We start from the raw sequence: 5,939 nt of genomic DNA, 5'->3' as shown, positions 1-5,939 counted from the left end.
AGACTTGTATTTGCTTAAGTCTACACCTAATAAGCTTTACCTGCTTGAACGTTTTTTCAGTTTCAAAATGGATCCCTCAAAGGATCTTGATGACAATTTAGACGTGTTTAACAAATTGGTGCAAGACATAGTTAATTGTGATAAAACTGTGTCCGAAACTTATAAGGTTATAATTTTGTTCAATGCAATCCCTGATTCTTATAAGGAAATTAAGAATGCCATTAAGTATGGTAGAGACACGTTAACACCTGAAATTGTCATAGATTCCCTTAGAAGTAAAGAAATGAAAATTAAGGCTGAAAAACATGATAAAAGGAATTTAAGTCTACACCTAATAAGCTTTACCTGCTTGAACGTTTTTTCAGTTTCAAAATGGATCCCTCAAAGGATCTTGATGACAATCTAGACGTGTTTAACAAATTGGTGCAAGACATAGTTAATTGTGATGAGACTGTGTCCGAAACTTATAAGGCTATAATTTTGCTCAATGCAATCCCTGATTCCTATAAGGAAGTTAAGAATGCCATTAAGTATGGTAGAGACACGTTAACACCTGAAATTGTCATAGATTCCCTTAGAAGTAAAGAAATGGAAATTAGGGCTGAAAAACATGATAAGAGGAATGGTGAGGTACATATGATGCGGGATAAAACTCAATTTAGGCAAAATAGTCATGAGGGATATCAAACTAGTGGCGAGTCAAGTGGTAATAGATCGAAAAAGAAGAGCAAATGTAGGTCTAGATCAAAATCTAGGACTAAGGTGAGAAAATGCTATGGTTGTGGAAACACAGGGCATTTTATAAAAGATTGTCATAAGGAGAAGGGTAAGCTAAAAGCTAAGGAGAGAGATGAGGTAAATGTGTTAGCATCTACTTCTAATATAAATGGTGGTGAGGTCTATATGATTACAAGTCCAGCTGCATACACTGCCGAATTAAATCTAACTGCTAATTCCCGCATCCATGAGTGGATACTTGATTCTGGTGCATCTTTTCATGTGACGTCTGAAAAGAACTGGTTTTATAAGTTGCATGAATCTAACGTTGGACATGTTGTGCTGTGTGATAACTTTGCCTATACTATTGCTGGAATTGGTGACATAAACGTAAAATTTGACACGGGTTTTGTGTATACGTTAAAAGATGTTAGATATATTCCTGAATTGTCTAGAAATTTGATTTCAGTAGGGAGACTTGAGAATGATGACTTTACTGGTAAAATTGGAAATTGTATGCTAAAAATGATCAAGGGTGCTTTAGTTTCCATTAAGGGAATTAAGAAAGACGATATATACATTACTACTGGGGAAGTGATTAGAGATGTGAATTCCTCTATCTCCTCTGCCAAGATTGATCACACACACACATGGCACAATAGACTTGCTCATATAGGAGTCAAGGGATTTAAGCTACTTAATGAATAAGGTGCTTTTTGGTAATGACTGTGTGTCAGATTTGCCATTTTGTGATCATTGTGTACTTGGTAAGCATCACAAAATTTCTTTCTCCACGAGTGTTAATAGAGCTAAAGACATGCTCGGATATGTGCACTCTGATCTTTGAGGTCCTGCCAGTAACCCCACATCGGGTGGTAATAGGTATTTCCTGTCTATTATTGATGACTACACTAGGAAGGTGTGGGTCTATCTTTTGAAGGATAAATCTGAGACCTTCAATAGTTTTAATAATTGGAAGAGACAAGTGGAAAACCAAACTGGCAAGAAAATCAAATTTTTAAGGGCAGATAATGGCCTGGAATTCTGCAATAAAGAATTTGATAGTATGTGTAAAGAAAGCGGCATAACTAAATATAAGACCATTCCCTACACCCCTCAGCAAAATGGGGTAGCAAAAAGGATTAATAGAATTATACTTGATAAAGTACGTTGCATGATGATCAGTTCGGGTGTTCCCAAGTCATTTTGGGGTGAGGCTGTTATGACAGCTTCCTATTTGATTAATCTTACTCCTTTTGCTGCATTGAATGGTGACACTCCACATGAGAGATGGTCGGGTAAACTGAGTGATTACTCGATACTTAGAACTTTTGGCTGTACAGCTTTTTTTCATCAAAGTGAGGGTAAGCTGGAACCTAGAACTAGGAAGTGTGTTTTCTTAGGATACCCCGAGGGTGTTAAGGGTTATAGGTTATGGGATAGAAGCCAAAAAGGAGTTAAAATTATCATAAGTAGAGATGTCACGTTTAACGAAAATGAGATGCCGTGTATTAAAGGGAAAACTGAACCTGAGAGTGAAGTAGAATCAGGTGAAGAGAGAGACCAGTTTAAGGTGGAGTTAGGAAAACTCAGTCCACCTGCCCTTACTGTTTCAAATGAGGTGGAGACTCAAACTTAGGAACCCGAAGTGGAGAATAGTAACGAAATAGTGACAGAAGAACACTACGAGGAAGAAAATTCTTTAGCTAACTATAACTTAGTTAGGGATAGAGAAAGGAGACAGACGAGCGAACCTAGAAGGTTTGGTTTTGAATTTGAATTAGCTTTTGCCCAGGCTAGTTATGAGGAACTAGCTGATAAAGAGTCAAAGACTTTTGAAGAAGCAATAGGCAGTGATCAATCTAATGAATGGCTTAAGGTAATGAAAGAAGAGATGAGTTTTCTAGAAAAGAATCATACTTGGGAGCTAGTACCTAGGCCTAAGAATAAATCAATTGTTGATTGCAAATGGGTTTTTAAGGTTAAGGAAAGAACTAGCGGCTTGGAACCCCTAAGGTTTAAAACTAGATTAGTGGCTAAAGGCTACACGCAGAAGGAGGGCGTTGATTATAATGAAATTTTCTCACCAATTGTTAAGTTCACCACTATTAGGGTCATGCTCGCATTAGTTGCACAATTTGACTGGGAACTTGAATAACTTGACGAAAAAACTGCTTTCTTACATGGTGAGCTTGATGAACAAATTTTCATGAATCAACCTAAAGGTTTTAAAGATAAGTCAAAACCTAATTATATGTGTTTTCTGAGAAGATCCTTGTATGGGTTAAAACAATCTCCAAAGTATTGAATAAGTTCAATATGAGTGAATGCAAACCTGTCACGTTGCCCCTTGCTAATCATTTTGTTTTATCGAAGGAACAATCTCCTTGCAATGAGTGTGAAGTTGAATACATGAGTAGAGTACCTTACTCAAATGTGATTGGTTCCATAATGTATTTGATGGTTTGCACTAGACCTGATTTAGGTTTTGCTATTAGTACTCTCAATAGATATATGGCTAATCCGAGACTTGAACATTGGGAAGCGCTAAAGTGGCTATTAAAGTACTTGAAGGGTACTAGTAACGTAGACTTAAAGTTTAGTGCTAATAAAGAAGGCATAAAATTAAAGGGTTTTGTAGATACTGACTATGCGGGAGATAGGGATGGTAGAAAATCTACTTCATCTTACGTGTTTACCTTATCTAATTCATGTGTAAGTTGGAAATCACAGTTACAACATATTGTTGCACTATCCACTACAGAATCAGAATATATTGCTATCACTGAAGCTATTAAAGAAGCTCTATGGCTTAGAGGTCTACTTCATGAACTGTGTGTCTTAAATGATTATGTGGTAGTGTATTCTGATAGTCAGTCATCTATACATTTATGCAAAAATCCTGTTTTTAACGAGCGCACTAAACACATTGATGTTTGACTCCACTTCATTAGAGATATAGTATCTCAAGAGGTGGTAAGACTTGAGAAAGTCCATACCCACTACTACCCATCTGATATGGGGACGAAGGTACTGCCACTGGCAAAGTTTAGGAGTTGCAAGGAACTTCTAAACATTGGTACAGGTAAATGATTTCCTATTTTATTGTTTTTCTATTAGAGGTGTCAGTAATGGGAGACAATTTTCTTTGCAGGTCCTTTGACACCAAGGTGGAAATTGTTAGACAATTTTGTTGTCAAACGACCTCCCCGGGCGATGATGTAACCTCAGTTGTTTATTATCAATCGGCCTTGACCAAATGATTGATTAGTACATCGACACAATTATCGAAATAATACAATCCACTTTATTATAGACCGTTCGAAGCAACCTATTTTTATAGTGTTGCTCACGGTTCTCGCACCATTCCTTGGAAGGCTATATTATTATTGTTGAAGCCCACTTAATTGAGTCGAGCCTCGTTTGTTGGTCCACCACTTAACCCTAATCAACTTACCTATTTGGACATTTTACTTGGCATATAATCCCTCTCTTGTCTCGGCCTCCATAGAGTGAAATTTTCTTTTCTCTTTGTGAGTCTTCCTCTCGGCCTCTCCCTTCTCCCTCACTGTGACCTTAGTGGTTAACCTTTTGTGGGCACATTATTGTGTTTCTCTTTCTCCAATTGATAGCAACCGGAGTGGGGGCGGCAAGTGGTGGTGTTGCAGTTGTCTCAACGGTGTTGGTGTCGATGTTGTGGTAAACTGAGCCCGATTTTGCATGTGGTGGCGGTGGAAATCAACCATACAGTCGCAAAGGTGAATTGTTGAATTAAGATTAAGTGCCCATTTGAGCACCCTTTTTTTCTTTTTCTTTTTTTCCTATAGGACGCATTTTAGAATAGTAAATTGATGGAAAATGTATGGTTAAAAATAAGGAGCAATTTTGAATTCGCATGTAATATTATTATGTTGAAGTATGCTGACCAAAAAGAGGAGAGAAAAGAGTATTTTGAAAAGAAAAAAAAGGGGGATCAAATAAGGGCTAAATTGGTAACAAGGAGATTTTAAAAAAGTAATTAAACGGGTTAATTTCACAAACGGTCACTAAACTTACGTGAAAATTAGAAAACGGTCACTGAAATTTAAAACTTTCAATAACGGTCACTTAAGTTTTAGGGGGCTTCAACAAATGGTCACTGAAATTTAAAAACTTGTAGAAATGGTCATGTATAAACACTGTTTCAATTTTTTGGGCTACTTTTGTGGCAACTTTTTGGCCACTTTTGACCATCGATACCACCGAATTTTGATACAGTTGAAAAGCCCATAATATCCTCTTTAATTATCACCCAAAATCTTCTCGTAGCTCTAAGGGATTTGACCGAAAAATCGTCTCAAAAGTGCCCAAAAAATCTGAAAGTCTGCCCAGATTTTCAAATTTTTAGGTGACTTTTCAATGATTTTTCGACGACTTCCAACCACCAAGACATTCGATTTTTAATACCGTTGAAAATCCCACAATGTTCTTTTCAATTACCATCCAAAATCTCCTCCAAACTCCAAAGGATTCGGCCCGAATAAACTCACAAAATTGGCTATCCAAAAAGGCAAAAATCTGTCTAGATTCGAATGTTGATTTTGCGGGTTTACTCTGACCAAATCATTTGGAGTTATGGGGAGATTTTGGATGGTAATTGAAGAGAAGGTTGTGGGCTTTCCAATGGTATCAAAATCCGGCGGCCTTGGTGGTCGTAATTTTCCAGAAAGTTGTCGCAAAATTCGCCCAAAAAACTGAAAAATCTGCCCAGATTTTCGCCATTCCGGGTAGCCAATTTCGTGGGTTTGTTCTGGCCAAATTATTTGGATTTTGGGAGAGATTTTTGGTGCTAATTAAATAGGAGATTGTGGACTTTCCAACAATATCAAAATCCGGTGATATTGGTGGTCGGAAGTTACCGAAAAGTTGCCTCAAAGGTAACCCAAAAATTCTAAAAAATCTGCCCATATTTTCGCCATTTCGGGTAGCCGACTTTGTGGGTATATTTCAGCCGAATCCTTCGGAATTTGGTGAAAATTTTTGGTTGTAATTGAAGAGTATATTGTGGATTTTCCAATGATATTAAAATCTGGCTTTCTTGGTGGACAAATGTCGCTGAAAAATTGCCGCAAAAGTCACTCAAAAAATCTGAAAATCTGGACAGATTTTCAAAATTTTTGGGCGATTTTTTGGCCGAATATCCCTTGGAGTTATGGGAAGATTTTGAATGATAATTGAAGAGG

Source organism: Olea europaea, unplaced genomic scaffold, assembly GCF_002742605.1.
Source record: "Olea europaea var. sylvestris unplaced genomic scaffold, O_europaea_v1 scaffold1200, whole genome shotgun sequence".
NCBI classification, from domain to species: Eukaryota; Viridiplantae; Streptophyta; class Magnoliopsida; order Lamiales; family Oleaceae; genus Olea; species Olea europaea.
This window is presented reverse-complemented; position numbering follows the sequence as displayed.